Source organism: Pecten maximus, chromosome 13, assembly GCF_902652985.1.
Source record: "Pecten maximus chromosome 13, xPecMax1.1, whole genome shotgun sequence".
In the NCBI taxonomy this organism is placed as follows: Eukaryota; Metazoa; Mollusca; class Bivalvia; order Pectinida; family Pectinidae; genus Pecten; species Pecten maximus.
In genome coordinates, this window is record NC_047027.1 from 25,002,613 (window position 1) to 25,014,705 (window position 12,093).

General features: G+C 36.3%; 1 long non-coding RNA gene across 1 annotated transcript; it reads left to right on the top strand.

Moving 5' to 3' along the window:
* The first annotated feature begins 3,260 nt into the window (after positions 1-3,260).
* Positions 3,261-9,610, top strand: LOC117341193. Its single transcript, XR_004535576.1, has 3 exons — positions 3,261-3,518; positions 9,116-9,376; positions 9,512-9,610. It is a non-coding gene; the product is annotated as an uncharacterized LOC117341193 (long non-coding RNA).
* The last annotated feature ends 2,483 nt before the right edge of the window (positions 9,611-12,093 follow it).

Genomic DNA, 12,093 nt, shown 5'->3' on the forward strand with positions numbered 1-12,093 from the left:
GCTCAGCTTCATGTTAATATAGAAAACGCAGGATATCAATCGTGCGAGACACTAACGTATTCATTTTATGAATTAACATTGTTTCGAAAGATGCTTTTAATCCAAACTCAAAATAAATCAATGTCCTTATAATATTATTTAAAGATCGAAGTAAAGAAGTAAATCTTTTAATTTGACCAGATATGAACATTTGGAACCCAATAAATAGGCAAGGACCTTTAGCTAGCTGAAGTAGGGTATATCAAGAATTATGTCCCTGGTAAGGGTGATTTACTTTCAGGCTATGACGACTATAAATAGCAAAATAATATTTCCAGTGTGAAAGCTTTGTCATTTTTAAAATGTAGACACTTGTCATTTGACAAAACTAGTTGTGGCAAGTAATTATAAAATAGATAACAAAAATGCACCATCATTAACAGTTTGAAATATAATGTACAATAACTAACTTGTCTAACAAATTGTATAACACTACTTTAACATATTTGAAAACATCTCATTTTATTTATCCATTTATTCAATACAGACAGTGTTGTCTTTTACATTAAACGATTGTTTTCCCTCGTGCTATTTCAAAGATGTAAGCAGGTACATGTGCATGTCACTAAGTAGCCAGATTTAATTGAAGCTGTCATTTATTGAAGGAGAAACAGTTTGATCTCATACTGAACAAATGTATATACTATCATGTATGCATCTTCGGTCCTGTCACATATAGCACAAAGGATGTATAGATTGAAAATGACCACCATACATGGCATATGGCGACATTTAATATAAATTCTAAACATATTACACACTAGGGGATCCAAGTGTGTGTGTGTGTGTGTGGGGGGGGGGGGGGGGGGGGGGGGGGGTCCTTTTTCGGATGAGGAAAACAAATTATAGCGTTAAAAAAACGCCTATTCCATGGAATTTTTTCTGTGTCATCTTTCAAGGGTGCATTAGAGAGACCAGATTAATCAATGGTATATGTAAGACTGATCCTTTCTCTACTTTTGTTTTCTCTTCTCCTAATAATCTGATAACATGGAACACCCTCATATGAAATATAAGAAAAATAAAGGAAGAACATTCGTGAAATATAGGTAACAAAATTCAACTTAAACAAAATCAAAGAGGGCCGCCTGTCGGACATTTTGTTGTTTTGATATGATTCAAAATTAAATGCCACTACACAACAAATCCAGAGAGTAGATTTTTCGAGTCCAGCCACTGGCATACGATGCGGTGTTTGTTCATTTCTGAATAAAAGGTACTGAGGTTTTCCTGTGATTTCTCATTTACATGTATTGGCATATACACGTATACACAGTGCTGCAAAACGTAGTTCGTTTCAATACATATCCTCTATACAGAATGTCTTTCTCTTTTTTTTTTGTCAAATATATTCGTAGATGACCTTGTGGTTATTTGTGTATCCTGTCACACGCTTATCGGATGTGCAAGGGAAGCTATCGGCTAGGTCAACAGACGGAATTCACATGAGCCCGCACATCAAAATAAATAAATCTATGAATAAATATGTTTACGAGTTTCAAAACATTGTTTACATCGATTGATGTCTGTACTTATTGTAATCGGAATGACGTAGATGATGTTACGTTTCTTTCCCATATTAGTATGAGGTCCAACTGTAGATATAGCCGCATCTGGAAGATGGTACTCACTCAACTTCCTTGATTTTTTTTCAGTAGGAGAGTGAATAGCTTTTGATTAATCAATATTGCATTTTACAATATCTATTGTCTATTTCGTCTTCATGAAGGAGACGTGGCCTAAACTGAAGATAGCATTTATGGGGCCCTAAGATAGGTAATATCATTAATCATTAATAAGCATGTACAGCGTCTGCCTATGAACGGTAATATATGCATAGTTCAAAAGGGATTGAAATGTTTTTGTTAATACCTAGGCTACCGAAAAATCACTCATCATCAGAACTTAACTTTATCTGGACTCTTGATAAATTGATAACTAAGAAAACTTAATATCAGGAATAGGGTTACATGTACTTCCGTTTAAATAATCGATATATATTGTATCAGATATTTTATTGAATAAGATATTTTAAACGTGTTTAGATGCTGTTACCCTGATCGGGTCGTCTGAGTACGCTGTCCCTGGGACTGAGTTTACACTGACGTGTGATGTACCAGAGGAGGCCATCATTGTCCAGTTTTACCGCCGTCCTGACGTCACTACTACAGCAGGGTTTTCAATAAAAACATTTGTAAAAGGCTACAAATGAATAGTAACAGGTATACATGTATCTGAGGATTACGATAATATGTTTTTAGACATTTTTAAAAAAGTGAATTAAGTCATTTGAACCGGCCAAAACACCATTCTAACCTGTCAATTTGGCCGGCGACCAGTTCTAAATGAAAACACTGCTACAGTAGGTATTATACAAGTAGGTGGTGACCAATGTTACAACACCAAAGTCTCCCCACCCGTCCCCTGTACACCGGATGGCTGTTCCTGTGTAACGTCTGGAGGCCTTGGTACAGTGTTCCGGTGGATCATACAGCCACAGACGGGAGACCATGGATCTGTTTGGTTATGTAGACGTACCAACTATAACCTAACTAATCAAACACAAGACAGTGATGACTACACACTCAACGTGGCAGGTGGGTATTAAATATGAGTTTCCCTGTTTACAATGCATTAACTTTTGCAAAATATTTACCGGATAAATAAAATTAAAAAAAGAAATACTGGACAGGACTATACAGTGAACGTGGTATGAGAGTGTAAAGTATTATAACAACGTGTTTTAAATTCCTACATGTATCTTGGTAGCAAATTACGATACAATTATCACAAGCACACTGATTGTAAACATTTGATGTTCGATTTAATTTAATAAAGCTATCCTTTGAATGGGTTATAGATTCAGGATAATGAAGCGACATTTGTCTTAATTTATAATATCCGATGCAATCTTAATTAATTCCATAGATGGACAAAACAAATATAAAGGGGTGTCATTTCGACCGTCCTAAATAATTAAACTTTTTTTGAAAGAAGTTATGTTTACTTGACACTGTTCACATGATTACCGTTTTAACTTATAGTCATTATATAGAGATTAAAATAGTACATCAGCTCTATCTAATACAAAACTTTGAAAAATGTTGCAATCTTAAACTTAAGAGTTAGTGTATTGCCCTAATTGTAAGGTTGTATAAACATAAAGGGATTTAATATAAGTAATATATTAATAGGGTTTATGTATAAAATTTCAGACGGCCCCGATACCTCCATAGCGCTGTCTCCGCCGGACAATACCTACACCAGGACAGAGGGGGACACGTTACCGGACATCACCTGTACAGCGGACTGTAGACCTGGCTGTACCTTTGTCTGGACACGACCGGACAACACCAACTTTACTGTCTCACCTGTGTTGACACTGGGACAACTGTACAGATCAGAACAGGGGACGTACAGGTGTACTGCTGGGAATGTTGTCGGGGAGTCGACTATAATAACCAGTGTTACTGTACAGTGTAAGTAACTGGGAATGTTGTCGGGGAGTCGACTATAATAACCAGTCTTACTGTACAATGTAAGTAACTAGGAATGTTGTCGGGGAGTCGACTACAATAACCAGTGTTACTGTACAGTGTAAGTAGTTGGGGATGTTTTCGGGGAGTCGACTATAATAACCAGTGTTACTGTACAGTGTAAGTAACTAGGAATGTTGCCGGGGAGTCGACTATAATAACCAGTGTTACTGTACAGTGTGAGTAACTAGGAATGTTGTCGGGGAGTCGACTATAATAACCAGTGTTACTGTACAGTGTGAGTAACTAGGAATGTTGTCGGGGAGTCGACTATAATAACCAGTGTTACTGTATAGTGTAAGTAACTGGGAATGTTGTCGGGGAGTCGACTATAATAACCAGTGTTACTGTACAGTGTAAGTAACTTGGAATGTTGTCGGGGAGTCGACTATGGTATTCATTGTTACTATACAGTGTGTAAGTAACTGGGAATGTTGTCGGGGAGTCGACTATAATAACCAGTGTTACTGTACAGTGTAAGTAACTAGGAATGTTGTCGGGGAGTCGACTATAATAACCAGTGTTACTGTACTGTACATGCATGTATCTATAAATAGTACTTTGTAGTAATTCATTGTCATTAATTTCATATATATGTATTTACATTTTCACCTCGCTCCACCGCAATGAACATAGTAAACTCAGATGACTTCATTTCCCGTTGAAGATTTTGGGTCGCGTGCTTCTGTTCTGAGAGACGAATCACTTTCTTGCCGGCGTGTGAATACATTCACTGAGTTTACAATGGCGATCGAGTTCTGTACCGCCTCAGACTTGAATGCACTTTCACTTTGTGACTTGTGTAACATTGTTATAAACGTATATGAACACAAGTGGAATAGCCGCTTTATGTGCTAATAAAAATGAGAGTATAATGCAGACAGTTTAGAAAACAGGATCTGACAGAACACTGACACTTTCGATAGCACCGAGCGCACGACCTACGTAGCGCAGTAGGTCTAACGTTAGCTGTATCTCGAATGTCATGCTTAATACCATTTCAGTGGTCACAGAAAATAAACCTCAATTGAAAAACTATATAACAACACAAAACAGACTGGTAGCAGAAGTATGCTATATCGAGAACAGGGACACATTAGTCGTAATTTGACTCAATCTAAACATATGGAGGACACAAGTTTCCGGCCGTCGAACACCGCCAATTTTCAAATCAATGTTTCTTTACTTACTATTATCAGAATTTGCATCCCAAATCGCCAGTGCGACAATGAAATCCAATATGTCAAGAACACTATGTACATCACCAGCTAACCTGCGACTAAAATCTACACTATTACACTTTTTCTCGAGCTCTGAATATCCCGGCTATTAGACTGAATCACATCATGTTTTTAACCGAGTCACTGTGTCTCGAATGACCAAATCACACACATACTATGCTGTCAACACTGCACTTTAAATTCGTATCTATATGGGTATTGCTAAGTTTTTATTATACAATATCATAAGTATTTGTTATAAATGAATATTTTACCTTGAAAATATCGTATCTATGTGTATCAACATCGTAATAATCAAAACGTGTATGGTACTATATTTTGTGTTGCCTTGGCGACGAAAATAGTTGACTGTCTGCTGTTCCACTACAGTGCACACATGTACGATAAGTATAACAATGTTACAAAGTGACACACTTACGTCACACTGTTGCGACCGAATTTTGTAATCTGGTGGCGAAGTTTTAAATTTGGTTAACATAGATATAAGGATTGATTGTCAATTTTGTTGCTTGCATGGACTGATGAAGGGAAGTGAACCTCGTGCAAATGAAGTGAACTGCGAAGTAACATCAGACTAGTACATGATGGCTGACATAAGTCTACACATCAAAATTACAATCAACACATATCTGTTTGGTATTACAAACGTTGGTGTTTAGTACAGTTTATGTTAAGGTGTAGAATTATCCAACAAGACAGACCTATCAATGGTGGAAAAAATCAGAAAATAAAAAATCGTCTGCATGTTGGTATATTTTTTCACTTCCTCTATTTTGCATATGAATTAATGTGTAGTTTTATCATAGAAATAAAAAGAAAATTCACAACGCGTCGCTTTACAAGTAATCACAAATTAACAGGTCTTGTATAAAAAGGGGTGGTATCGCTCCATGGTAAGTTTGTTAGAATTCATCATTACCCATATTAGCCAGCGTCATATGCTGCCAATACACCGCTCAATTCCGTCCGAATATCTGCTATTAATTTACAGGTACATTTGTAGGTGTATAATGTGACGTGTCATCATAACATGTACTGACACGAAGACATTGATGACACAATATGTCCACTTTACTATTAGACTATTACGTGATAATTTCAAGGATGTGGTAACTATCATGAATAGGTTGAAGCCGACTGAAATCCAGCTCGCTATTTATTCTTTCTCCGGAAAAGTTATTTTTGGACAAAAAAAAACTCTCCGTAGACCAGTCTTATTATGTATATTATTTATTTGTGGGAAACCTGAAATAGTTGTCAAGATGGCTATTAAGTCCGTATGTGTTCATAAGAGTAACAATATCGGAAATAAAATCCTTTTCCGTGGTTTAATTTTGAAGCGTTTGGTTGCCATAGGATATAAATACTAGTACGTGAAAAATAAGTTTTTTTTTGAAAATTTCAACATCGATTCTTGTAAGAACATATATGAGTGTGTAGATTTACGGACGTTTAGTATGTATTTCACTAAATGGTGTTTAAACTGTCGAATATATTTGATGTCCGAATGGTCAATTTGTATCAGTCTTCACAGCTGTAGAGAATTCAAGTATAGATCATTATCCGATATAATTTTACCTTCATTATTGTGTTGAGGTCTCATGCATTCCTCCTCCTAGATCCAGATATAGCGTGACTTTTGTAACTTAGCAAAAAATAAAATCGTAGTAGTTGGTGACTTCCTTACTGAACAACACATTGAAGGCCAGCTACATGCCATTCACAGCAATACGGGTAAAGTGTACTGCTCAAGGAGACAACCGCAACAGCACAGACCAGTCGTCTGTTTCTCAGCTTCCCAAGAAACACGCACCTTTGATCTTCACCTGAGGCTACGTGGCTGGTGCCCCAACCAACTGAGTGGCCAAAGAGCCATGTACCATACCTACCTCTGGCCTCTTTCCCAGTCTCATTAAAAAATAACAAGAAAACAGGTTTAGTAAACCCATTCCAACTCACATGTACTTCAATAAGCATCGACATTGCAAAGTATTTAGTTGTCAAAATACACTGGCTCTTGTGGCATGCGCTGACCTGTAAAAAGATACAGGAATATCGGCAATAGATATTAGCATTATCAAGGATTGTGTTATCTTTTTTTTCAAATATTATTATTAATTTTGTATTTAATAGAGTACTTCTAACTTATTAAGGAAAAATAGATTATAAAACGTTTGCAAAACAATGGCTTCACTGATAAATGCATAACAGAGCATATTATTTATTATATTTAAATCACTATCTCCACTAGAAATCGAACCTGTGACCTCCGTGTAACTAGCCTTACGTTCAGCAAATCAACATAAAGAAAATATTTCTCTGACCGAGCGGTATATTACCGCAAGTAATCACCGGGGTTATAACTATACTTTAGAAGTGCATGCAGTATTTTCAATCTTGTATACCTGTGTAACTGACTTCAATTTGAGAGAAGGATTTCTCCACATAGCCTCAGTGTTTTAAATTACAGTAACCTATATTCTGACCTTGACCTAGTTCTAGGCCTAATTTTGTTCAACGTCTCAAAATTTATGCCCTTTCCTTCTTTATTGGGAATGCATCGGATGAAAGTCCTTGATGTCATAATTTGCAGCATGCCCATTGGCACACTTGTATGTATTATACAAGGGGTTGTCTGTACTTGATTGTGTACTGTGGTGCTCGAAATATTACTTGCATTTCTAGCCTCGCTTTGGATTTTGATAAGTCTCATCGCAGCGAAGAAAAAAGGTCTAAGTACGGGTTGTCATAACAGAAAATAAAAGGAAAGAGCACGTAATACTTTTCGTTGTTTAACCAATCGGAAATCATCATAATGTTAATAAGTTTCTGAATATCGAATCACCTAGTACTGAGATTATGCTTAAACAATGTCAACATTTCGATGAATTGGGAGCCTATCCCTTCTCAGACGAGGGCAGTTACAGGGAAGGGAGAGGGGTGATCAAACTTGAACCCATGTATTTCATGTCAAATGGAGTAGATCATTGAAGCTTGTGTTAAACAGTCAATGCTTAACGGTCGATTTTTAACAGACCATCCGTTGAGAATTGTTGACATTTGAAGTTGTCATTTTCAATGAAACGACCCATTTTCAACGACATCTCGGGTCCACTTTCAACATTACACCGGCACTAAACGAAATACAAAGGAAAAATAGCAGTTTTCTTGCATTTATGTAATTTAGATATGTAGGTAGGTCTTCCTTGGACATCACGTAAAAAGAGATTTGCAAAGAAGATATTCTGTAGATGCAGGTCAAGTTATTTTTATATATCAGGTTTGAATAACGAAAATATTATGATGTCAAGGTGATCGCCGGTGTCATATTTAAAAAGTTGGTCTCAACTTCAAAAAATTCAGTTTATATATTTAATTCCAGCAATAAACCGAAAGGGCCACGTAATACAATGCAATAATTTCATTTCAGCAAAATATCCCTTCATTTATTACACAGGCAGCAACAAATTCGACATCACTTCCATTAAGCCTTGAAATATAAATAGAATTTAAATAAAAGTCGTGACGGCATGCAGTGACGCGGTGTTTTATAAAAAAGAAAAGAAAGTGTCGGGGCAATAAAAAGCACTGCATCTTCCGTAAAATGACAAATGTGTCGAAGTGCAAATCAAATCATATGAAAAAACTTGGAGAACTCATTTCCTAGTTGATTCTCAAAGAATGGTTGATAGAACTTTTCTCTGACGTTGACAATTTAATCGCGGACACGTCAAAATCGGTCAATTTACGACAATTTTCATCGGCAAATTATGCTTTCGTTCATCATTGGAACTTAAAAAATAATGAAGATTGTGTGCAAATTTACAGTTTGTCAAAAAGGGTATGATTTTTCGAAATATTAAAAGTATTTTTAATGAAAACCTTATATAAAAAAAAAAAAAAAGTAAGGAAATCGTTGGTTAAGACACATTTTCTGCCTAAACGTTGGTTTTGATATAAAAGAAAAAGACTCTTTCATTATTATGTACATGCTTGATTGGATATATAGGAGAGTCTGGTGATATGTCAACAGAAGGAGAGTTAGGAGGACAAAACACAGCTTTTGCAATGAGATAAATGCTGCATAATTTTCTTAATAACACAGTCTCCCAAATTAAACAACTAATGATAATACCTGTTCAATGATTTCGAAGCAAACCAGTAAATACCTGTTCACTGATACTTAAGTTAATTACTTCAGAAAATTTTAAAACTAATGTTGAAAACTATTATCGAATAGGTAAAAAAAGAAAAAAAAAACAAAAAATTGTATGCATTTACCATTTAAATCCATTCCAGACGGACCGTCAACCGTAAGTCTGACTCCACCAACTGTGTCCTACACTCGTACAGAAGGACAGACTATCCCCACCATCACGTGTTCTGCTGACTGTAACCCGGTCTGTACCTACAGCTGGACAAAGGATGGACAGTCCTATACAACAGGGTCAGGTCTCCAACTCACCAACATACAGCGTGGTCAGGGGGGCGTGTACAGGTGTACGGCCAGTAATGGGTACGGGAGTGACGTCAGCGTCAATGTCAACGTCATTGTAAATTGTGCGTATTTACTACTCATGTCGAATGTTGCTTCATAATGTTACTCGTAAATCGATCGAAAGTTCTTCTTATTTCCTATTCAATACTTTCACAAATTCAGTTTTGCTAATTCAAACATTTAATATGACGTTGTAGATGGTCCAAGTACATCCATAGCTCTATCCCCGTCCGACAATACCTACACCAGGACAGAGGGTGACACGTTACCGGACATCACCTGTACAGCGGACTGTAGACCTGGCTGTACCTTTGTCTGGATACGGCCGGACAACACCAACTTTACTGTCTCACCTGTGTTGACACTGGGACAACTGGACAGATCAGAACACGGGACGTACAGGTGTACTGCTAGGAATGTTGTCGGGGAATCGACTATAATAACCAGTGTTAATGTACAGTGTAAGTATACGAGGCTAACATAGATACACGAATACACAATTCATAACGTGAGCATATAAAGATAAGTACTATTTTTCCTGCTGATTTACTAATACTTCTGATCACGTTTATTATGTCAAAGTCGATTTCAGCGAAAGCCATATGTGATATGAACCGAATTTTATAACATCTTTCCCATAAATTTATATTTTAACTCCGCTTTGTCTTCATGATACCACTAAACCCATATCACATCACTTCCCGATTCAGAATATTGGTCTCTCGCTTCAGATATCTTAATTGAGTTGCTATTTTCCGACATGCGGATACATTGGCGATGTAGTTTGATACTACTAGTTGATATTTTATAGTGGTCACAAGTTAGACAATACTAAACAATATGGTATAAACAATAGGATATATCTATTGCATGGGCACATTACTATTCTCATACGTAACTTTGAATCATGCTCTATAACAATGGAGGACACAGATTCTGGCCCTCAAATTCTGCCAGTTTTCAAAACAATGCTTCTCTAATATTTTTATCATACTTAATATATCAAACCACTAGTGCGGCCGTGAAATCTTAGATTAAAGAGATATGAAATTAAAAGAACACCACATAAATCCTCCACCAATCTACGACTTAAATCCCATTGTTCTGAACTTCCAAGCGTTTAGATTGCATCACGTATACGGTCACAGGGGTTAGGTTTTATATTTTGAGAAACATATGACGTTTGTGAAGAGTGACAAGACTAAAAATGTTACACACATTCATATTATAAAGCCGAGTCTCAGTCACATTGTCAAATCGGGTTTTAAAAGTTTTAAGAGTGTATATAGATACTTTATTTCTAGCTTGGTGTTATTTCACTGCTGTCGGCTCGTATGCCCTGTGCTCCGGGTTTCAATCACATCGAGTTTTTAAAGTTTTTAGAGTGTATGTAAAATGCCGTGTGCTCAATCCTTTTAAAACCGAGCCCCTGCGTTTCGAGTGACACATAATAATACACTTATATCGCGTATTAAATTCGTATTATTGGGTAATCATAGATATTTAATGCGAATGATTTGTTTAGCTTAAAAATGTCGTATTTATGTGTATCTACATCGTAATATCAAAACGTGCTTGGAGCTATTTTGTGTTGACATGGCGTAGAGAGGAGGTGACTGGCTGTTGTTCCACTTCAGTGAACACATGTACGATAAGTAGAACGAATTTACGACGTGAATTACTAACGTCATATCGTGGCGACCGAATCTCGCAAACTGACGATATGAATTTTGATTTTTTTACCGTAAATATAAAGACAGTTAATTCTTAAACTTTGAAAAATTGAATATACAGGAACATCTGGATATACTTTACTTTTTAGCATATCTCTTATCGAGGCTTGTGATTCTATATTTCATAGTATTGCAAGCTAACACAGTCCACATTTTAGCTCATCTGCCAGTCGGTACGTGACCTTATGCTATGGTGCGGCGTCCGTTGTCCGTTCGTCGTCCGTCCGTCTGGCGTCATTTTTCACCCTTTCTTTTCAACCTCCGAGACGCCGAGATGCCTGCTATTGGGCCAATTGTATGGGCTATCAATTTTTTGGGGGAAAAAGAACTTGAACTGAATTCAAGTGGTTCGAATATGCTCAAATCTTTAAATGATGATTTCTCAATATAGTCCAATATACATTTGTATGCCCGTTATCAGCTGAGCACAGTTGCATTAAGCACGTTAGCGATACAGGTTCATTGGACCTCTGATACATATCTATGCATTGATATTTGAACCAATTTGTGTAATAGATTTTTGTGGATAATATTTTATAAACATAAGTACATTTTTTGTTCAAATAATGTGTAACTCACCAATGTATAATAGCCGTCTGTAATATACTTGTTTCTTGATAAAGAATCTAATTTCCTCAAAAAATGACAATATACCTATACATATATGTTTTAAAATGTACGGTAGATTGTCCTGGCACGTCAATAGTTCTGTCCCCGTCCGATACTACATACACCAGGACAGAGGGGGACACATTACCGGACATCACATCGTTATTGATCGCATTTTTTTAAAACAATGGCTGAGCTTCAAAAGATTACAACTTATTTCCCAATATATGTACACAGGTACGTACACATTTATATATCGGAGACAAGAAAATTTTAAATTAAACACTAATGATAACCTTTCAAATTTCGAGCAAACCAGAAAATCCGTTCCTATACTAAGTTAATTACTTCGAAATTTAAAACTAATGTTGAAACTATTACGAATAGGTAAAAAAAAAAAAAAAAAACAAAAATTGTACCTTTACCATTTAATCCAT